General features: G+C 34.9%; 1 protein-coding gene and 1 long non-coding RNA gene across 7 annotated transcripts in view; one reads left to right on the top strand and one right to left on the bottom strand.

Moving 5' to 3' along the window:
- CCDC148 (coiled-coil domain containing 148) overlaps positions 1 to 23,622 on the top strand; it is a 370,013-nt gene that overhangs the window by 563 nt on the left and 345,828 nt on the right. The window lies entirely within an intron of this gene.
- Positions 1 to 23,622, bottom strand: part of LOC146395936 (uncharacterized) — a 1,175,949-nt gene that overhangs the window by 1,125,035 nt on the left and 27,292 nt on the right. The gene's annotated exons all lie outside the window — the stretch shown is intronic.

Here is a 23,622-nt window from a genome sequence, read left to right as displayed (position 1 = left end):
TTCCCTGTTTCCCAAAGCAAACCTCTAATATCTCCACTGAAGGATATTTATTAAACACCCATCTGTGTGTGCATTCTGCGCTATGAGCTTGACAGGTGCATGCACTTTCCCCTAAGAGGTTACAGGGTAGGGAAAGATCCAGGTGATAGAGTTGATCCTTCAAGCCTTCTGATGATTTCAGAAGAGAGTAAAGGAAATAGATTACACTTGATGGATTTTGTTTTATGGGTATTTTCTAATTTATCTCTAAATATGACTAAAAAATGAACTGAGGTGTGGAATTAGTATACACAAAAATCTAGAGTTTTAATTATAAGTGCTTTGCTTTCATTAAAGTCACTCTGTGCTAGATTTCCAATACCATATTTTTTTGTAAATAACTTTCAATTTAGACACTAGCTGTTAAAGTAGGACTTCATGAAAATATTAGGCTTTTAAACCTTATATTGCTTTATAATGTAGGCACTGATACTATTACATTCCTTTTCTTTGGTGATTTTGCCGGTTTTTATACTAATCTTTTTAGTAAGATTATGTTTATGTTACTGCCCTTCATGTTGGAGGGACCATATTGTGTGAAAAAGCTGATAGGATTTTGGAAATTACAAATATTTTGTTGAGAGAAACAGATTAATGTGTGTGCAAGCTACATATGTCTAACTACTGTCCTGAATTTTAAATTGGATAATACGTGTTGCTCTTGGTTTTTAGTTTACCATAATTGAAAACTACAAAAATAGGTAAGAATTGTTACCTTGAGTAGAAAAACATCTCATAATTCATAGTAAAATTTGAATTTAGCTGACAATTCTATGCATGATTGAACTGTGGAACTAAACAGCTGAACATATGAGTGTTCTCCCTAAACATTTCCAGAATTGGGAAGAAATTAGCAAGGGCCCTGGACTGTTGTCTCATGCCTTGCTGTCATGGAAATTAGCTTATCATGCTTTCAATTCCTGCCCCCCTCTTTTTTCTTTTTGATGTTTGCGTATAGAAGAATAGAAAAAGTAAAATGAAAATTTTTGTAAATAAGATTCATTTTTTAGTATTAATGTACTAACAAGATACCAGTGACCTGGTTTTTAAAAATGTTTAATAATAATGAATGGAAGTTATATTGAATGGAAAGAAAAACTTTGGTATTTCCTTTTCTCTTGTTTTAGGCTAGCATAAAAAGAAAATTAAAAAAATTGATTTTTTAACTATGATAATCTTTTTTTACATTTTTCTCAGATCACATGTTTGATGACTATTTTGATATTGTGTATTTCATATGTGTAATGACTAAAATGCTACTAAAATCCACCATGACTTATCTCCCTTAAAATTTTGTCATTCAACATTATTATTATTTTATTGTTCTTATGCTCTGTTGAAAGAGTTCTTTTGAACTTGCTCCTGCTCAACTAAGAATTACTGGTTGATAAAGAAATCACTTTGTTCACCTAAAAGTTTATGCTCTCCACACTTAGCTGGGTCCTCACTAATTCTCTAAATTCCTTTCCTGTTCAGGAGGGCAGTTATCCAGGACACTGATCCAAGGACATTATTCAAGGCACTTCTCCCAAATCTGTCCTATTTCTGCTCTCCTCAAGACTCCACTGTACTTGGTCTTCTTCCAGTTCTGCAAACCATCTCGCCTCCCACTTGTCTGAGCATCCACCATGAGGTTCCTCAACTGAACTTTCCTAAACCTCAGTCTCAATTTTCACACTTCATCACTTCTTTCTCAGTCCTGGCTGAGAATGGTGCCAGCCTTCTGTTCTAAGCTCACACTCCACTTGTGCTCCTAAACATTGGCCATCCTCCCACCCCAGAATTTTCCTCCATTGATTATAATTGCTCTCTTACATCATACGTTACATCCTCTTCTCCATAAATTTTTTTCCTATACCTTGCAAATATCTGACCTTTGGTAAGTAACACCACCTTCGGTCTAGCCTACTTCCATATCCACCTATTGACTTTTCCTTTCACCAAGAAACAATTTGAAGAGAATTTTTTTTTGATCCCAGTGTTTTGCCCTTAAATACAGCAGAAATGATTCTGAAGATTGTGCTTTGTCCACAGAATCCTAACTTATTTGCCAATAAAAGTTCTCCTCTACAAAAGTACTCTTTACTTGCAGATTGCAAGGCCTCAATTCTACATTTCCAGCTAAGGGTAGAAACTATTGTCCCCAGCTGAGGCTCCATTGGAATGCAAACTATTTACTTGAGAAGAGGAAGCATTTCACCAGCTAGCCATACTACCTTGGTGGGTCTAACTGCTGGAAAATAGAAGTAGGAAATACAGCCTCTGCTTCAGCTGGCTATGGGGCATCATCAAGAACAAAAGTAAACAGCATAAGTCCAAGGAAACTTTGAAATTGCCATCTCAGAAAGAAGTCAACCTGAACCATTTATGATCATGAAAACATTGTAATTTTCCAATGTTTGCTATTTTCCTATTAGCCTATAATGACTGGTAGTGAATTCATGTCAAAGACTAGCAGAGGCAGCAAGGAAAAGGAAGAAGCAGAGACACTCTCTTATTCTTAGATGCCCCTGGAGGAGATGGGAGCAGTGACGATAAGAACTCCACAAAACCCACCAACTGATAGTTGGGAGGAGGGGTTATTTGTTTTTTGCAAGGAATGTTAAAACAGAGGCAGGTGGCAAATGAGGGAAAGAGAGCAGAATAAACTTGTCCTGAGAGAAGATGCTAGAGCTTAATAACAGTTCTACTCAGGATTGCAGAATTGGCTGTATCCTGCTTCCAGTTCATTCTCTGAATATGCAAATCTTCCCCTGTCTTTAGAGGCCCAACCAAAGAGTTAACTGCACAGCCTTTTCTGAAAATTTCCTGATCTTACCACACTCTTGTTTCCTCTCCATAGTGTATTACTGTGGCAGTCAGCACTCCATGATACAGTTATTTGTTTGTGAGCCTCCTCTCCTAAAGGATCCAGAACATGTCATGATCATGACTATAGCATCCATAATGCCTTGTACTACTGAAGTGCCTCCCACACTAAAGAAAGCCAACATTCATTAATCCTTCTTTTAGTCTTTGGAAGAATTTGACTTCCAACAATGAAAAATTGGAATCAGTAATGTTGGGAGATAATTAGAAAAAGATGGGACTAGAGGTTCAACATGGAAAAGTGAGGTAATGTATGGCAGAGCAGAGTAGAGGTTTCTGCCACGTAGCCTCCTAAGAGACAAAGGCCTCAGACCTCATCTCTATCAGGACCTCTCTCTTCTCCTCTATGAGGGAAGGGACCTAGGTGGGAAGAACTGGCTGTATGTGCTTTTGGCATGAAGTTATATTCAAAGCTAAGGCTAATAACTCTGAATATTGGGGGAGAGCAGTTGAAACAGCTTTGTCAAGCAATTTAAATAAGAATTGTGAGAGTTTCTGTTGTGACTCAGTGGGTTGGGAACCCAACTGGTAGCCACGAGGATGCGGGTTCCTTCCCTGGCCTTGCTCAGCAGGTTAAGGACCCGGCATTGCCATGAGCTGTGGTGTAGGTCACAGATGCCGCTTGGATCTGGTGTTGCTGTGGCTGTGGCATAGGTTGGCAGCTGTAGCTCTGATTGGACCCTTAGCCTGGGAACCTCCATATACCACAGGTACAGCCCTAAAAAGAAGAAGAAGAAAAAAAAAAGAGTTGCCAACATTTTTTTCCATTTGAAACATTCAGGTTGTTCTGTCTTTTGGAACATCATAAAATCATGCAAATTTAACAACCTCATAAAGTCAGAAAGACATCAAACATCTGGTAGGTATAGTAGACATATTTCCAAGTACCAATATCCATAGTCCTTGAAGTAAGCAGTCTTGCATGCCTCATGACCTTGCATCTGGCTGTGGGAGCAGCCCTGCTGGGGATCTGATTCAAATGGTGCTGACCATTGAACCATAACCTGTAATAATACTAATCAGATTTTTGGTTTTATACCAATCAGATTTTTTTTTTCCTCCTGGAAATTTGAGAGAACAAGTAAGCCAGAGAGAACAATTGCCTTGGTCCTGATGTTTTCTAGGTTCTTAGTCTCCCTATGAAGACAGAATATACTTCATTTCTTATTGTTCCATGAGATTTTTTTTTTTTTTTTGGTTGCACCCAGGCCAGGGATCGAACCTGAGCCATAGTAACCTGAGCCACAACAGTGACAGTGGCGATTCATTAACCACTCAACCACCAGGGAAATCCTGAGATTTTTTTTTTAATTAAATATATTTGATTTGTAACATTGTGTTAATTTAAGGTATACAGTATGTTACTTTGATACCTTTATATATTGTAATATGATTGAAATTGTTGTGATGTTTATCACATTACATATTTCTAATATAGCATTGTTATCTATCTTCATTATACAGTATTTTAGATCTCTATGGCTTATTTGCCACTCATTGAAGTTTGTAGTCTTAACCAACAACAATCAAATTTCTGCACCCTTATCCCCTGGTAATCACCATTGTAACCTTGATTTTTACAAATTTGGCTTTTTTAGATACCACATATAAATGATATCATACAGTACTTATCTTTCTCCATCTGTCTTATCTCACTTAGAAAAGTGTGCTCAAGTTCCATCTGTGTTGTAAATGACTGGCTATCTTCCTTTCTTGTGGTTGAATAATATTCCACTGTATATACATACATTATCTTTATTCATTCATCTGCCAGTAAACATTTAGGTTGTTTCCACATCTTGGCTATTGAGAATAATACTGCAGTAAACATGGGAGTAGAGATATCACTTCAAGAGATATGTTGCATAATCACCCCAATTCATTCTTCTCCTGGTTTGCCTTTAGTGAGTCTTTGTTCTTTATAATCAAAAAGTTTCACTAAAATATTATGCAAATATTTACAACAAAACAAAACATGTATTATGACTATTTTATTGAACTGTGAAGAGCAACAATCTAACAATTTCTAAAGAGCAAAGAATAGAAAATGAATGAGCTGCCTAGTTCCAAATATTGCCAACTTAATTTGGGTAAAAGAACTTCACTTACTGTGGTATCTATTCCTCCCCACTCCCCAACTTCAAAGCCTGATATTTCTCAACTCTCAGTTTTCCTCCTTTGAAGTTAGGAACAGGAGAAGAACTTTGAGAAGATGAGCAATATGATTCCTTTTTCCGGGTAGGGTCATTTTACCACAACGTGTGGTATAGAAAGAAAATATTAAAATTTATTTTATATGTTTATACTATTTTTAGAATCGTTTATACTAATTTCTTTTTGGAACCAGACTAAAAAATAAAAATGTAATAGGAAAATTTGTCAGAGACATAAGTAGCCCCACTACTCAGGGCAAACTGATTTTGAAGTTTAAGTTCTAGTAATTACTGTTTTAATAAAACATCTCAGAAGGAAAACCAGACTCTACCCAAAATTGTTACAAAGTTTTATGTAAAATACCTAGTTTCCGACAAAAAATTATGAGACTAGCCAAAAAAAAAAAAGGAAAATTGTGACTCAAATTGAGGAAAATAAGTCACCAGTAGACATGCTGAGTGGGCCTACTTGTTGAATTTAGTAGATAGCTAATCCAAAACAGCTACTATAAATATGTTTATAACTTAAAAATGACTCAACAAATGAGGACTCTCAATAGAGAAATATACACTATAAATAAGAACCAAGTGGAAATTCTAGACCCACAGAAACTATCTGGTGTGAAAAATAGAAACTTTAAAAGAAAAATAGAGCCTCAGAAACTCCTGGGACAACTGTGGGTAAGAGAAGGAAATGAAGAATAGAAGGATATGTAAAAAATATTTGAAGATGCAATGGCCTACAACTTCCCAGATTTATAAAAATTTTAATCTACAGATCCAAGAAACACCATAAATCCTGAGTAGATACACATAAGTTGAGCCACCTAGATGCATCAGAGACTGCTGAAAGACAAGATGAGGAATTTTTGAAGCAAAAAGAGAATATCAACTCATCATGTACAATGGAACCACAATAAAATTAGCAGCTGACTTCTTATCAGAAACGAGGGAAACCTGAAAGTGGTGGAAAGACATTTTCAAAGTGCTAAAAGAAAAAACACCCTGTCAATCAAGACTTCTTTATCTAACAAAACTATCTGTCAAAAATGAATGTGTCAATCCTCATAAGTGAACATTTATTGGAAGTATGCTAAATACTGACGGCCCCATATGGCCACCAGCTTTCAGTGAAGCCCAGAGCAGAAGAAGGCTATCAGATGGATGCAGGGCACCTGGCAAGTCAACAGTCTGCAGTGCTTGACTCAGTGCCAACTCTGGAACAGCAAATGATCACCACATTAAAATGCTGTTTAAGATATTAGGTTTGAAGTTCTCCTAAGATAAATTCAGGGAAAATATGATCTCATTTTTCTTAACTACATAGTTCTCTGTCTGCTTCATAGAGGTAGCAATAAGCTGGCCAAAGAAGCAGGGGAGAGAAAATAAGAGCAAGATCTCTGCCCCTATCCTGTTCTCTGACCACAGCAGCCATCCCTTTCCCTCTCTGGGTCACTGTCTCCTTTATACGTTAGGTCAGCTAATTGCCATCCCAAGGCTTCCACACAATTGGTTACAGCTTCTATGCATCTCTGGGGTTGAACTTGAGGAACAAGCAAGTCAGCAGGACCTGCTAGTACCTCATCTTGTCAGGAATCAGAAGTCAAGAACTCCCATTTGTTCTGTAGTTTAATAGATTTTTTAAAATGAGAAAAAAAATGAAGATGAAAACAGATGAAGAAAAAGCAGTTTACAAGATCCAATACTTATTCAGGATGAAAATGCCAAACAAACAAACAAGTGAAAAACCCAAAAAACTAGCAATGAAAGGCAGCTTCCTCAATGTGATAAAATGTATCTGTGAAAAACCTACAGTTAACATCACATTTATGGTAAAAGCTGAATGCTGTCCCACTAAGACTGAGAATAAAATGATGTCCACTTTCATCTCTTCTGTTCAACATTTTACTGGACATTTTAGCTGTTATAAGAAAAGAAATGTAAATTAAAAACATATAGATTGGAAAGGAAAAAGTAAAGCTGTCTTTATTTACAAATGATATAATTCTATGCATGAAAATCCTAAAGAATATACAAAAAAAGTAATACTAGAAGTGATAAATTTAAGGTAACAAGATATAAGACCAGGATACAAAAATCAGTTGAATTTTTATGTACTAAGAACGAGTAATTTGAAAATGAACTTAAGAAAACAATTTTATTCATGATAACATGAAAAGGAATATAATATTTAGGAATAAATTTTAGAAAAGAAGTATAAGATCTCTGACTATAATTTTAATGTGACCCTATTAAAATCCCAACACGCACCTTTTGTAGAAATTACAAGCCATTTTTAAATGGACAAACATAGGAACAGTAACATCAAAAAAAAAAAAAAACCAATGTAGGAGGAATTACAACATTCAATATCAAAAGTTACTCTAAAGTTACAATGATAAAATATAATTTTGTCATAATGACAGCCATTTAGATCAACAAAATAGAATAAAATGTACAGAAATTAGTCCTTACATTGATGGCCAATTAATTTTCAACAAAGAAGCCAAGATAGTTCAATGAGAAAAGGGATGCCTTTTTAAGAAATGATGCTAGAATAATTGGACACTCATGTGCAAAATAATGAACTTATACTCTTCCTACCATACAGAAAAAATAACTAAATATACATCACAAACCTAAGAACTGAAATTATAAGACTTAGGAAAGAAGACAAAGTACAAAAATCTCTGTGACCCTGCTTTAGGCAAGGATTTTTTAGATATGACTCAACATCATGATCCATAAAAGAAGAAATTGATAAATTGGAATTTATTAAAAAAAAAAGTGTTGGAGTTCCCATCATGGTGCAGTGGAAATGAATCTGACTGGGAACCATGAAGTTGCGGGTGGATCCCTGGCCTTGCTCAGTGGGTTAAGGATCTGGTGTTGCTGTGAGCTGTGGTGTAGGTCACAGATGCAGCTCAGATCCAGTGTTGCTGAGGCTGTGGTGTAGCCGGCAGCTGTGGCTCCAATTAGACACCTAGCCTGAGAACCTCCATATGGCATGGGTGGGGCCGTAAAAAGCAAAGAAAAAAAAGTGTTTTGTTCTTCAAGAGACATCAGTTAGAAAATGAAAAGCTATAAACTGGGGGGAAAAAATCTTTGTAAAGTATAATATGATAAGGGTCTTTTGTCTAGAATATATAAATAAGTTCTAAACATCAAAAATAAAGCAAATAAATCAATTTGAAAATGGTCAGAATAGGAGTTCTCATTGCGGCTTCACAGGTTAGGAACCTGACTAGTATCCATGAGGATACAGTTTCAATCCCTGGCTTCGCTCAGTGAGTTATGGATCAGCTGTTGCTGCAAGCTGCAGCATAGGTTGCAGATGTGACTCCAATTCTGTATTCCTGTGGCTATGTCATAGGCCAGCAGCTGCCACTCCAGTTTGAACCCTAGCCTGGGAACTTCCACATGCCTAAGGTGCGTCCCTAAGGACAAAAAAAAGGGGGGAGGCAAAAAATTATACAAATGGTTACTAATCAAATGAAAGGATGCTCAACATCATTAATCTTTTGAGAAATGCTCATTAAAACCACAATACAATACGACTACACAACTACTAGAGTATGCATAAGGCAAAGGATTGACAATACCAAGTGGTGAGCAAGATGTGGAAGAATGTAACTCCCATAGGTGCTAGTTGGTATATCCACTTTTGAAAACTAACATTTTCTTTAGAATATAAACATACCTCATGACCCAGCAATTCTACTTCTAGAAATCTATTCAAGTGAAATAAAATATGCCCAGCAAAGATTTCTACATGAATTATTACAGTAGAGTTTGTAATAGGAAAAAAAAACCCTGAAATAATCCAAATGTCCATCAACTAATGATTTAGATAAAATGCTGTGTAATGGAATACTTTTGAACAATAAAAATAATGAACTGCTGATACATGTCATAGCATGGATAAACCTCCAATATATTATGCTAAGAGGGGAAAAGTCAGCTACAAAAGTCCATATGTTGTGTGATAACATCTATATGAAACTTTATTAAAGCAAAAATATAGGGACAGATAGCAGATCAATGATTACCTTGGTGTGGGATGGAAAGATTGAATAAATTATTATGACAAAAATTTTTCATGCAATGGAAAGGTTCTGGAACTAAATGGTGATGGTTGCACAATTACACACTTACTAAATAAAACTGCATTGCATACTTATAATGGTTGTATTTTTATGCAACATCAATTAGATCTCAACAAAGCTATTACAAATAAAAACTTTTACAAAATAGCATGAGCACAGTATCTTAAAACTCTCATATATGAAAATTTAGTAAATTTGGAAACAATTTTCTAACATGATTGAAAATCTTCCAAATGGCATCTCAGTGGATTTAGACACCATTTGTTAAACATTAAAGAAAAAAACAGCTTTGAAAGGAAAACTGATTGATATCAGGGAAGTCAGAAAATTACTAGAGAAATATACTAAGCTGTAATCTTTGTATAATTAGTGCATGAAGTTGAAATTTGAGTATCATAATTGAGTACATGAAGCCAATTTTGTACTTCTTTCATAGCTCTTTGTGGTATCTATTTTAACTATTAATAGTCCTCATAGCAAAAGATGGGGGTAAACTGACCTAAGTCTTTGAACCCTCTATGATCAGGTATTAAATGAGATTTTCAAGAGAAGGCAGCATTTTCTGTCACTAAAATTTACCAAAGTTATCTGTACTATATACGTTTTTACATTTTTGGATTTCTCTCTGTTTGTGTTTTAGAATTTACATAATGTTAGTACATTATAATGAAAGAATTTATAACAGTTTTATAAATATGTACTAAACAGTGCTTAGTAAAGTGATGGAGAATATTTGGAGACTTCAGTTTTAGTAGAAGTGTATATTCTTTCCTTCCTGTTGTTTGTTTTGTTTTTGTTTTTCTCTCCTGTCTACCCCAGATAGTAGAAATAAGTCTTTGGAAGACTACATTCAAACCTAAACTTTTGATATTTTATCTTGAGGGTCATTGAGATCATTGGTCTCCAATAAATCACATTTAAATCTCTGACATCATCAGAGATGCTGATCATTATTTTGATCCAACTCAATAAAGGTCAGTGAAGTTTTAAGTGGCACTGAGACAAGTAATATTCTTTTAACCCATCTAAATGGTGTGAGAGTAAGCCATAAATAACAACACAATGAAAAGAAAGCCAATGAAATCGCTATAATTTTAGAAAAGAAAAATATTCCACCCCCACAGAATTAATAGATTTTTATGATCAGTAGAAAGCCCATTTCAAAATCCTAGGCTTCCAATGACCCACTATTTGGCTTTATAAAAGTATCACTTATTTTTCCTCTGCCTGTGCCCCATATCTCTGAAATGAGGCTTTATATACCTCTCCATTTCACAAAAGTTAATTATTTAAGTTAAAAAATGTAAAATATGTAAACTCATACTCAGTTTGAGTATGCTGCTCTACCTGTAGCTGATCATAAACACGAGGGTCTTTGGCATCTAAGAGTTTATTTCAGAAAAGGCCTCTTCAATTCTTACTTGACATCAAATTTTCTTTTGGCATCCTTTCTTCTGTTTGTTAACATTAGGTAAAAATTTTTAGGTATAACATAGTCTGAAATACCATAGGTAATACAATCATGAGCATTTCACAAACTCCTTATAAATCTTTTTTAAAGTCATTATAAACAATTTTCTTATAGGGTTTTTGTTAGGTGATATAATTTAATTGGTCAAATACACTTATTTAATGTTTTAATCTACTGTTTATTTTAATTGTAAGTGTTTCAAAATTACAGAATTTTAGAGCTGGAAAGAACTTTCGAGATTAAAAACTAGAATTAAAACTGACTATATAACTCCTAACCAAAACTCCTGAATTCCAACCATAGCAACCTCTCTAATAAAGAAGAAATTAATGTGAGTTAGATATTTTATTGTTTGCTCTGTACTATTTGTGTACGACTAATTTTCCAATGCTAAAATAATGTCAATTTAGAAACGCTTATAGGGAAAGAATATTAGAGGAAAAAATATGCATTTACACCAAGAGTTCTCTTTCTTAAGTTTATACATGACTAATTTTTTTTTTTTTTTTTTTTTTTTGTCTTTTTGGGGCTGCACCCACAGCATATGGAAGTTCCTGGGCTAGGGGTTGAATCGGAGCTGCAGCTGCAGGCCTATACCACCACTACTATTATGGCAATGCAGGATCCTGGCTGCCTCTGTGACCCATACCACACAGCTCAGGGCAACACTGGATCTTTAACCCACTGAGCACGGCCAGGGATCATACCCATCTCCTCATGGATACTATCAAATTCATTAACTACTGAGCCATGACTGGAATTCCCTATACATAACTACTTTATGCATGCCTACTTTCCTGCAATATTATTTGACTATTGAGAAGATAACTTCAGAGTTTTTGTATTTAACCTCCAATATGTATACACTATAATTATTTTTTGTGTTCTTGAAATTGAGTCAAAACCTATTGACCACCACTTCTGTGTTTTGAAAGCTGACAAAGTGTATTTGATATAGTCTGTGGAAGAGCACACAAATCAAGTTGGGAGATCTGATTGGGGTCCAGCCTTGCCTGTGCTCCCTACTTCTTCATATCTTGGGTAAGGCATTAAATCTCTCTGGGCCCACGTTTACTGATCTGTAAAATCTGTCAGTCAGACTAAAATCTTTTCCAGGCTTATGTTAATTCCTATATAAAATGACATACTGCGTGATTGCATTCCAAATCTTGGCTTTGTTTTCTTTTGAAAGAAACTTACCAAAAGTGCTTATCACTTTGCTGTAACCCTTAAGTCTGTTTCCACCACCTCTTTGTTTTCTTTGTTTCCATATACTTTTTTTGAATAGACTTCTTTCTTTTTCTTTTGTTAAGATCCATCTTTTCCCTTAACTTTTATCTTGCCTTCCTTCCTTCCCACTGGTACCTTACTCTTTCCTTAGTAAGGGAGCAGCTGTTTACTAAAAAAAAGCACGACAGAGGTCCTCTTCTCTGTGTGTTGTGGGGCACCAGCCCCTGTGCATTGTCTCCATTCACGGAGAGGGCACCGAATAGAGCAGTTGGGTCCATGGGCTCTAGAGCCATATTGTCTGGGTGTGCTTCTGCTCTCTGCCACTCAGCAGCTGCATGATCTTTGACCTCAGTTTCCTACTCTGAAAAATAGGAACAACAGTGTTACCAGACATTATTGTGAGGATTAAATCAGTCAAAATAGATAAAGCTCTTAGGATAGTGCCTGGTTAGTAGAAATTGCTTAGTAAATTTTGGTGATCATTGCACCCTACTACATAGACCCTCATAAAGTGATAATCATTTCAGCACATTAGTGGAGGGAGGAAGAGGTAAAGCTGAGGCAGGGGAATAGCCCTGGGTGGGTGGAATGGTATGTTCCAACAGTTCTGGGACATTTTTGTCCTCTTGGGATGCAAATGTTGGGCAAAAGGATGATAAAGAGGAAGAATGGCATGATTTGTGGGTGATGTACCTTTTATTTAATTTGCAGGAATGACTACCTATGGCAACATTTTCTTTAAGTAAATTATCTGTTTGAAAAGTGATATTTTTGTTTTCTGCCGTAGTTCAGAACCAGCATGCCATAATTATTATACTCTAAGACATCAAAGAAAAAAGCCTAGGAGTTATCCTTTGGGCAGGCCTATTTATATAATACTCCATTTGAGGAATAGCACTGGAAAAAAACAATTCTTAGCAAAGAATGTTAATTGATGAAAACATTTCTTTGCTAACAATCTGAGAGAAGCAATCTGTTTTCAACTCTTTCAAACCACAAAATAGATTTAGCCATTTATGAACAAAAGCCAATTATTTATTTTCAATACTGCCTTTAAAAGTCTTTGTTTTTGATAATGGGTTTTTTCTCTATTCTCCATCAAAGCAGGTTTTTAATATATAACAGTTTTTTAATAAGGAAAAGGCAGCCAAATCTAACAAGATTCTAATTTGGGTGCAAAGCATACTTTCCATGTCAGTATTTAACCCTATGAGTTTTTTAAATGGGGGTGCTTTTTCATATTGATTAAGGAGTCCCATTATACCTACTATTCTGTAGAGCAAGCAGAACAAATATGTTCACATAAAAAATAAAAGCACAAGAAAGGATTTTAATTGGTAAGAAGCCAAAATTCTATAGTATTTAGAAAATTAGAATATTGCACATAGCTGGTCAACGTGGGAGATATTGAACTTAGATAAATCAAAGAATATTTTACCCTTCCTCACACTCTTCTAGCATAGAAAGGAAACATAATGTTAGACAATATTGACAAAAAGTTACTTAGTATGTGTACTTTTTCAGATCATAAATATTGTGTTTCAAGCTCAAAAACAAATATATCAACAGAAGAAGGAATTAAAATTCCCAAGGCATAGGATGTCTCATAGCAAAGAATTTGCTTTTTAATAAAGCATCTTCATGATATTTTTACTTCGGATACTAACATAAGAGAAAAAGTCACATATTGCATGATTATGTATAAAAATTGATATATAATTCAATAACAAAAAACAAATGATCAGATTAAAAGATGTGCAGAGGAATGCAATAGACATTTTTTCCTAAAGGAGACATACAAATGGCTAATGTGTACATGAAATGATTCTCAACATCACTAATTGTCAGGAAAATGCAAATCAAAACCACAATGAGCTATCATCTTACACCTGTTAGAATGGCTATCATTAAAAGATAAGAGATAACAAGGATGTGGAAATAAAGAGAACTCTTGTGCACTATTGGTGGGAGTGTAAATCGGTACAGCCACAATGAAAAACAGAATGTAGTTGAGGAAACTAAAAAAACTAAAAAACTAAAAAAGAAATTAAAAACAGAACTACCATATGACCCAGCAGTTCTACTTCTAGTTATATATCTGAAGAAAATGAAATCACTTTCTTAAAAAACTCTCTATACCTGCCAATTTCATTGCAATATTATTTACAATAGGCAAGACCTGGAAACACCCTGAGTGTCCATTGATGGATGAATGGATAAATAAGCTGTGGTCTATGTATACAATATGAAATATTATTCATCCATAAAAAAGAAGGAAATTTTGTCATTCATGACAACGTGAATGGACCTTAAGTGCATTATGCTAAGTGAAATAATTCAGGCAGAGAAAAGCAAATGCAGTATGATACCACTTAGTGAACTCTAAAATCCCAAACTCATAGAGAACAGATTGGCGGTTGCCAGAGGAGGAGATAAGTGGGAGTGGGAGAAATGGGGCAGGGGGGAGTCAAAAGTCCAGACTTTCAGCTATAAGAAAGCAAGTACTAGGAATGTGATATACACCAAGGTGACTAAATTTCAAGATTCCGTGCTGTTATTTGAAAGTTGCTAAGAGAGTACATCTTGAAAGTTCTCACACGTACACATTCAGAATTTGTAACTATGTGAGGTGAGTTACCAAACTTACTGTGGTAATCATTTCACAATATATACATATATCAAATCATTATGTTGTATACATGAACCTAACTCACTTTTTAATTAGATATTTCTGATTTATTTTGGTTTTTTGATGTGATATTTAGTTTAGAAATGTTATGGTTAATATAGTTCTGAAAATATCTTGATTTTGCTTCTTATTTATTGTGCATATATATTTTCATAGTTCATTTCGGTGAATTGGCAGCTCTAGAAACCAAAATCCGTTTTTACAATGACCCATAGATGAGATATTGAAAATCACAGTGGTTTGTCCAAACTTAGGACACTATGCTCATCTTTTCATCTCTGGATTATAATAATATTTCAGATTCTGTTTCAAGCTCTCCTTTTATGAAATCATTGGTCTATATGCTTATATAACACATAGGGGGCGATTTTCATTGTAAAATATGTTGCATTTACTTTTTAAAAGACCATTGTACAGGCTTCAGATAAAAATAACTCAGATGTGAGCAGCTTGGGATAAATTTGTAGTTGTTTTGATTTGCACAATGATAGCTAATACTTACTGTGTGTCTGACACAGGTGAAAGCACTTCTTATGTATTATTTCATTTATATGTAAGTGAAATCTCTGTAAGAATGGCATGAAGCAGGTATACTATTATTATCCTCACTTTGTAGTAGATTATGGCACAGATAAGTTGCTTGTCCAAAATTACTGAGCTACTCAGTGTCAGAGCTGGGATTTGAACCCTGATATTCTGCTTCTTCATCTGCCCTTATAAGCAATAGATTCCCAAAAGACTTAGAATTGAAGTTCTTATTTCCAGATTACCCAGTTTCCTGATGCATCTTTGTCTTTTTTCCTGTTTCATATTTCTCTATCTTTTAATACTGAACATTAGGATGGGAATTAGGTGCATTATTTTAAAATTGACTTTATTGAGGTATAATTTACATAAAACAATGTACCTCTTTTGAGTATAGTTTGATAAGTATTGACAAACCAGTCACCTGTGTAAGCATGAACAGAATCATTTCCATCATTTCAAAATCTCCCCTAGTGCCCCTTCCTAGGCAGCTACTGATCTGCGTTTTGTCATTGTAGATTAAATTTATTCCATGTAGGTGGAATCATACAACATGTAGTCTTTCATGTCTGACTTCTTTCATCAGCAGACTGATTTGAGATTCAGCCGCACTGTTTGTTATCATTGGTTCATTCCTTCTTATTGTTGAGTAATATTTAATTATATGCAGTACACTATGTTTTGTTTATTCATCTACCTGTTGATGGACATTTGAGTTGTTTGAGTTTTTGGTTATTATGAGTAAGCTGAGATGAACATTTGTGTACAAGTCTTTGTGGAGGTATGCTATGTTTGGACTTGCTAGGCCCTGTGTTAGTTTTAGTTTAGCTGTTTAAGAAACTGCCAGTTTTCCAAAGTAGCTATACTTTTTACATTCCCAACAGAAATGTATTAAGTTCCCATTGTTCCACATTCTTGTCAATACTTTATGTTGTCAATACAGTTGACCATTAAACAGCACAGGTTTAAACTGTAAGGATCCACTTATATGTGGATTATTTCCAACAGTATATATTACAGTAGAATACTATCTGCAGTTTGTTGAACCCACAGATGAGGAGCCTTGGAGGCAGATTTTCAACTTCACAGAGGGTTTTTGCCCCTAACCCCTGAATTGTTCAAGAGTCAACTATTTTGAATTTTAGCCATTCTAATGTGTGTGTAGTGGTATCTTATTATGGTTAAAATTTACATTTCTTTGCTAACTAGAGATGTTAAACATTTTTTCATAAGCTTATTTGGCATGTGAATATCTTTTGAAAAGCATCTGTTCAAATAATTTGCCTTTTTAAATTGGGTTATTGGAGTTCCCTTGTGGCTCAGCAGAATGAGGATCTGGTGTTGTCACTGCTGTCGCTGTGGTTACTGCTGTGGTGAGGGTTTGATCTCTGGCCTGGGAACTTCATGCCACAGAGATAGCCAAAAAAAAAGAAAAAAAATGGATTGTTTTTCTTATTATTGACATACAAGTTCATTATATATTCTGAATTCAAGGTTTTTGTCAGGTGTATTTATCACAGATATTTTCTGCTAGTGTTTTGTTTGAAAGTTAAGTTTCTGAAAGTGTCTTTTTGAAGAGCAAAAATTTTAAGTTCACTGTCAATCATTTCTTTTATAATTTGTGCTTTACTGTCTTATCTAAGAAATCTTTGCCTACTCCAAAGTGATAGGCTTTTCTCCAGTGTTTATTTATTTTTTGCTCTTTTTACACAAATTTTAAAGGTTATTTTCCCTTTATAGTCATTACAAAATATTGGCTATATTCCCCATTTTGTACAATACATCTTTAAGACTATCTCATACCCAATAGTTTGTACCTCCCATGCCTCCACCCCTGTATTGCCCCCTACCCCTTCCCACTGGTAACCATTGGTTTTTTTTCTCTGAGTCTGCTTCTTTTTTGCTACATGTACTAGTTTGTTGTATTTTTTATATTCCACATATAAGTGATATCATACAGTATTTGTTGTTCTCTGCCTGACTTATTTCACTTAGCATAATGCCCTCCAAGCCTATCCATGTGGCTGCAAATGGCAAAATTTCATTCTTTTCTATGGCTGAGTAGTATTCCATTGTGTGTTATATATATATATATACACCACATCTTCTTTACCCATATATCTGTTGATGGACATTTAGGTTGCTTCCATAGTTGGCAGTTGTAGATAATGCTGCCATGAATATTGGAGTGCATGCATCTTGGTTTTTTTTTTTCCTTTGTCTTTTCTAGGGCCACACCTGCGGCATATGGAGGTTCCTAGGCTAGGGATCTAATCAGAGTTGTAGATACTGGCCTACACCAGAGCCACAGCAACTTGGGATCCAAGCTGTGTCTGCGACCTACACCACAGCTCATGGGAACATGGGATCCTTAACCCACTGAGTGAGGCCAGGGATCAAACTCACAACCTTATGGTTCCTAGTCGGATTCATTAACCACTTTACCACAATAGGAACTCCGGCATGCATCTTTTCACATTAGTGTCTTTTTTTTTTTGGTTCAGGTATATATTCAGGAGTGGAATTGCTGGGTCATGTGGTAATTCTTTTTTTTTTTTTTTTTTTTTGGTCTTTTTACCATTTCTTGGGCCACTCTCATGGCATATGGAGGTTCCCAGGCTAGGGGTCGAATCGGAGCTGTAGCCTCTGGCCTATGCCAGAGCCACAGCAACGCTGGATCCGAGCCGCGTCTGCAACCTACACCACAGCTCACGGCAACGCCAGATCCTTAACCTACTGAGCAAGGGCAGGGATCGAACCCGCAACCTTCTGGTTCCTAGTCGGATTTGTTAACCACTGCGCCATGACGGAACTCCATCTATTTTTAATTTTCTGAGAAACCTCCGTACTGTTTTCCAGAGTGGCTACACCAATTTACATTTCCACCAACAGTGTACAAGGGTTCCCTTTTCTCCACATCCTCTCCAATATTTATTTGTGTTCTTTTTGATGTTAGCCATTCTGACAGGTGTGCAGTGATATCTCATTGTGGTTTTGATTTGTATTTCCATGATGATTAGCATCGTTGAGAATATTTTCATGGGCCTATTGGCCATCTGCGTCCTCTTTGGAAAAATGTCTGTTCAGTTCTTCTGCCCATTTTTTAATCAGATTCTTTTTTTTTGGTTTTTATTTTTGTTTTTTGTTTATCTTTTCTTTTTATAGACATATAGTTCATGTGCAATGTTTTGTTCATTTCAGCTGTATAGCATTTTGAGTCAGGTTTTTGGCAGATTATATTCCATTATGGGTTTTTACACGATATTATATAATCTCCTATGCTATACGGTATATCTTTGATGTCTATTTCTTGTATAGTAGTTTTATCTGTTGATCCAATACTCCTAATTTGTTCCTCTTCCCCCTCCTATTTGTTAAGCATACATTTGTTTTGTATACTATGAGTTTGTTTTTGTTTTGTATGCATATTCATTTATATTATTTTTTAGATTCCACATGTAAGTTATATAGTATGTATCTTTCTCTAACTTATTTCACTAATATAAGTTATTTCACTAATACTTCATTATATTCTCTAGCCCTATCCATGTTGCAGCAAGTGGCAATATTTCACTCTTTTTCATGACTGAGTAATATTCCATCTTATATGAATACATTTTTTAAGCCAATCACCTGCTCATTGAAGGTTCTTTGTTTTTTTGATGTTCAGTTGTATGAGCTATTTATATATATTGCATATTAATCCCTCATCAGTAATATTGTATACAAATATTTTCTCCCATTCCATAGGTTGTCTCTTTGTTTTGTTGATGATTTCTTTTACTGTGCAAAAGCTTTTAGGTTTAATTAGGTACCATTTGTTTATTTTTGCTTTTATTTCCTTTACTTTTGGAGATATCCAAAAAGATATTACTGCAATTTATGTCAAAGAGCATTCTGCCAGTGTTTTCCTCTAGGAGTTTTATCGTATCTGGTCTAACATGTAGGTTTTTTTAGTTTATTCTTGTGTATGATGTTAGAAAATGTTCTAATTTCATTCTTTCACATGTAGCTGCCCAGCTTTCCCAGAACCACTTATTGAAGAGACTGTTTTTTGTCCCTTATATATTCTTGCCTCCTTTGTCATTGATAGATTGATTGACCGTAAGTGCCTAAGTTTGTTTCCTGGCTCTCTATCTTGTTCCATTGATCTGTATGTCTATTATTATGCCAGTCCCATAGTGTTTGGATTACTTTAGCTTTGCAGTATAATCTGAAGTTAGGGAGTGTGATTCTTGTAGTTCTGTTCTTCTTTCTCAAGATTGTTTTGACTATTTGGCCTTTGTGTTTTCATAAAAATTTTAAAATTATTCTAGTTCTGTGAAAAATGCCACTGGTGTTTTGATAGGGATTTCATTGAATCTGTAATTTTACTTGTTTTGTTAATTTTTGAATATGGTACAAGGCAAGAATTGACTAACTTTTTTTTAATCTTTTGTTAAAAAACCCAGCCTTTCCTCATTGAATTATCAGCACACATTTTTTAAAATCAGCAGAACATAAAACCACAAGGAGATATCACTTCACATACAAGAGGACAGATATTATTAAAAACAAAACAAAGCCAGAAAACACACCAGAAACTAGCAAGTGTTGACAAGGATATGGAGAAATTTAAATGCTTGTACACTGCAGATAGGAATGTAAAATAATGCAGCTGCTATGGAAAACAGTACATCAATTCCTCAAAAAAGAAAATGAATGTAGAATTACCATATGATCCAGCATTTTTACTGCTAGGTACATACCCAAAAGAGTTGAAAGCAGGGAGTCAGACATATTTGTCCAACCATGTTTGTAGGAACATTATTCACAATAGCCCAAATATGGAGCAACTTGAGTGTTCATTGATGAATGAATAAACAAAATTTAGTATATACACACAATAGAATACTATTTAGTCTTGAAAGGGAAGGACATTCTAATGCACACTACAACATGGATTAAACTTAAAGACATGCTAAGTGAAATAAGCTAGTCACAAAAGGATAAATTCCACAAACTTCAGGTACCTAAAATAGTCAAATTTGTAAAGACAGGAAGTAAAATGGTCGTTTTTAAAGGATGGGGAACAGAGGACAGTGGAGTTAGTGTTTAATGGGGAGAGTGTTACAGTTGGGAAAGATGAAGAAATTGTGGATATGGATGATAGTGATAGTTGTAGAACAATGTGAATGTATTTAAAATGCTACTGAACTGTATACTTAAAAATGGTTAAGATGGTATATTTTTTGTTGTGTATATTTAACCACAAGTTAAAAAAGTTGCTTGACCATATTCGTGGGTTCTCTTTCTAGACTGTCTTCTGTTTCATTCATTGTATGTCTATCCTTATAACAATACTACATTGTATTGATAATTATACTTATAGTAAAGCTAGAGATAAGATACTATAAGTTCTTCAACTTTGTTTTTCTCTTCCAACAGTATTTTGGCTATTCTAAGTCTTTTGCCTTTCTGCATAATTTTTTTATTAAAGTATAATTGATTTACAGTGTTGGGCCAATTTCTGCTGTACAGCAAAGTGGCCTAATCATACTTGTATATTCATTCCCTTTCTTGTATTATTTTCCATTTTCTATTTCAAGAGTTTGGATATAGTTACCTGTGCTATAATGGAAGAACTTCATTGCCTATCCATTCTAAATGTAATAGATTCTTTTTACTAACCTCAAAGTCCCAGTCCATCCCACTATTCCCCCTCCACCTTGGCAACCATAAGTCTATTCTTCATGTCTGTGAGTCAGTTTCTGTTCTGTAGATAGATACGTTTGTGCCATATTTTAGATTCCACATATAAGTGGTTCCATATGGTCTTTGTCTTTTTCTTTCTGACAGCACTTAGTATGAGACTCTCTAGTTGCATCCATGTTGCTGGCAAATCATTATTTCATGCTTTTTTTATGGCTGATTAGTATTACATGGTGTATATGTACCACTTCCTCTTAATCCATTCATCTGTTGATGGACATTAGGTTGTTTCCATGTCTTGGCTATCACAAATAGTGCCGCTATGAACATATGGGTACATGTATCTTTTCGAATTATAGTTTTGTCTAGATATATGCCCAGGAGTGGGATTGCTGGATCATATGGTAGTTCTATATTTAGTTTTCTGAGGAACTTCCATACTGTTTTTCATAGTGGTTGTACCAATTTACATCCCCACCAACAGTGTAAAAGGGTTCCCATTTCTGTGCACTCTCTCCAGCATTTGTTATTTGTAGACTTATTAATGATGGCAATCCTGACTGGTGTGACATAGCACCTCACTGAAGTTTTGATCTGCATTTCTCTAATAATTAATGATGTCAAGCATTTTTTCATGCTCCTGTTGGCCAGGCATGCATCTTCTTTGGAGAAATGTCTATTTAGGTCTTTTGCCCATTTTTTGATTGGGTTTTTTTTTTCTTGTTGAAATCTTTTGTTTGTTTAGTTGTTTGTGTGTTTTGGAAATTAAGCTCTTGTTGGCTGCATTGTTTGCAGCAGTTTTCTCCCATTCTGTAGGTTATCTTTTCTTTTTAATGTTTTCCTTTGCTATGTAAAACCTTGTAAGTTTGATTAGGTCATATTCATTTATTTTTGTTTTTGTTTCTCTTGCCTTGGGAGACTGACCTAAAAATACTTACGTATGGTTGATCTCAGAGAATATTTTGCCTATGTTTTCTTCTAGGAGTTTTATGGTATTATATCTTAGTTTAAGTCTAAAGCCATTTTGAGTATTTTTGCGCATGGTGTGAGGGTGTGCTCTAGTTTCATTGGTTGACATGCAGCTGTCTAGTTTTCCAGCACCACTTGCTGAAGAGATTGCCTTTTTCCCATTTTATATTCTTGCCTCCTTTGTTAAAGATTGATTGACTGTAGGTGTCTGGGTTCATTTCTGGGCTCTCTATTCTGTTCCATTAATCTGTATGTTTGTTTTTGTATCATTACCACACTGTCTTGACTACTGGGGCTTTGTAATAGTGTCTGAAGTCTGGGAGAGTTATCTGCATAAATCTTAAAATCAGCTTGTCAATTTTTATCTTAAAAAAAAACCCCTAAGTTGATCGAAATGGCATTGACTCTTTATATTACTATGAGGAGAATTGACAACAACATCAAGTTTTTGATCCAAGAATATGGCATATATCTTCTTTTACTTAGAACATTATTGTCTCTTGGGAACATTTTGCAGTTTTTAATGTAAAGAACTTGAATATATATTGTTATATTCCCAAGGGTTTCATAGTTTTGATGATGCTGTAAATGGCATTTCTTATTTCTTTTTCCAAATGTTCATTGCCAGCATATAGAAATACAGGTGAATATTATAGATTGTCCTTATATTTTTTGACCTTGCTAAACTCTCATATTAGTTTTAGTAACTTAAAATTTTTTTATATATAAATCCTTTAGCATTCTATGGTTACAGTGTGCTGTCTCTCGATAAAGACAGAGTTAGTTCTTTCCAAACTCTGCATCTCATCTTATTTTTCTTTCCTTATCTGTACTTGCTAAGATGCCAGAACAATGTTGATTAGGAATTGTCAAAATTGAGTAGTTGTAGCAGAAGCCCTATGTCTGCAAACCTTAAAATATTCATTCTCTTGACTTTTTCAGAGCACATTTGCTGCTCCTGTTCTATTTGTTAGTTTCTTCTCTTACTTTTTCCCCCAATGCTTGAGGGTGAGTTTGCTTTTCCCTTTCTTTTTTTAGCTTCTTTTAGTAAAAGGTTATGTAATTGATTTTTAACCTGTATCTTTTTCATCTTTCTCTGTTACAAAAAGCTATCACCTTTCTGAGCACTGTTTTAACTGTATTCCACAAATTTTGATATATTGTATTTTCAATTTTATTCAGTTCAAAATATTTCCTAATTTCACTCGTGTGTTCTACTTTGACTCTTGGGCCATCTAGAAGTTTCTTTAACTCAAATATTCATCAGCAGTTGAATATATAAACAAATTGAAGTATATGCATGCAATAGAATTCTACTCAGTAAATCAAAGAAGGAATTATTGATACACACATCTACATAGATGAAAATCAATGGAATTATCCTAAATGAAAGAGATACAAGCAAAAAGTACTACTCTATGATTGTATTTGTAAAAATCTCTGGGGAGTTCCCATCATGGCTCAGTGGTGACAGACCTGACTAAGATCCATGAGGATGCGGGTTTGATCCCTGGCCTTACTCAATGGGTCGGGAATCCAGCATTGCTGTGAGCTGTGGTGCAAGTCACAAATGTGGCCAAGATCCTGTGTTGTTGTGGCTGTGGCTTAGGCCAGCAGCTGTAGCTCCAATACCTCTAGCCTGGGAACTTCCATATGCCACATGTACAGCTCTAGAAGACAAAAACAAACAAACAAACAAAACTCTAGAAAATTGTAAACCTATCTATAGTGATAGCAGATCAGTAGTTTCTTAGTATTTAATCTGTTGTAAATTTCATCCAGTAAAAGTCTCATTTCACATATTTTTTTCATCTCTAGAAATTCCATTTGATTCTTCATCTCTTTCTCTTATGCTTGCATTTTCTTTTAAACTTCTGCACC

This window comes from Sus scrofa, chromosome 15 (assembly GCF_054392235.1).
Source record: "Sus scrofa isolate SSC_HxYL_T2T_F1_AM1 chromosome 15, Sscrofa_HxYL_maternal_Yorkshire_Landrace_v2.0, whole genome shotgun sequence".
In the NCBI taxonomy this organism is placed as follows: domain Eukaryota; kingdom Metazoa; phylum Chordata; class Mammalia; order Artiodactyla; family Suidae; genus Sus; species Sus scrofa.
This window is presented reverse-complemented; position numbering and strand designations above follow the sequence as displayed.